The following is a 621-nucleotide window of genomic DNA, read 5'->3' on the forward strand; positions in this document are numbered from 1 at the left end:
AAACCGGCCCCGGTTTCTGCCGCCCGCAGCGGGTTGGGACACGGCCGGCGCAGCCCGAGCCGTCCGTCGGTCCGCGGGGGATGCTCGAGCTCTGCCTGCGGTCCTGCCCGGGCACGGCGCACGGTCCCTGGCTGCGGAGGGCATCCGGCGCCTCTCCCGGAGCGGATCCACGGGGCCACGGCCGGGATCGCCCCTCGCTCGCTCATCGGTAGTTGTGGAGACTTCAGAGGAGTACGAAATTATTTCCCTGAAACCATTTTTTATTTGATCTTAACAAGATGATGCGTCCGCCCGTTTCACACACACCCGCTGTGTAGCAGCGCCTGCACGAGTGTGCACACCCGCGGATGTCGCGACAGAGGAGCGTGTCCCCGCTTCTCCCGCGACTCGGAGGAGTTAATCCGCGCAGACACAACAGGAACTGTTGTGACGGTAAAGTTCAGCAACTCTACACCGACCCCAGTATTAGCAGGGGCTGGGGCGAGATGCTGGAGCTGCTCCTGCACTTTCCACACAGGCAGCTAATTCCCCTAAATTCCCTTGGATTTACACCTCGGCATTTACTCACAGCCAGAATAAAGCCACCGCTCTAATTAACTAGGTAATTTCCACTCCAGCTCC

This window comes from Prinia subflava, chromosome 1, assembly GCF_021018805.1.
Source record: "Prinia subflava isolate CZ2003 ecotype Zambia chromosome 1, Cam_Psub_1.2, whole genome shotgun sequence".
Classification (NCBI taxonomy): Eukaryota; Metazoa; Chordata; class Aves; order Passeriformes; family Cisticolidae; genus Prinia; species Prinia subflava.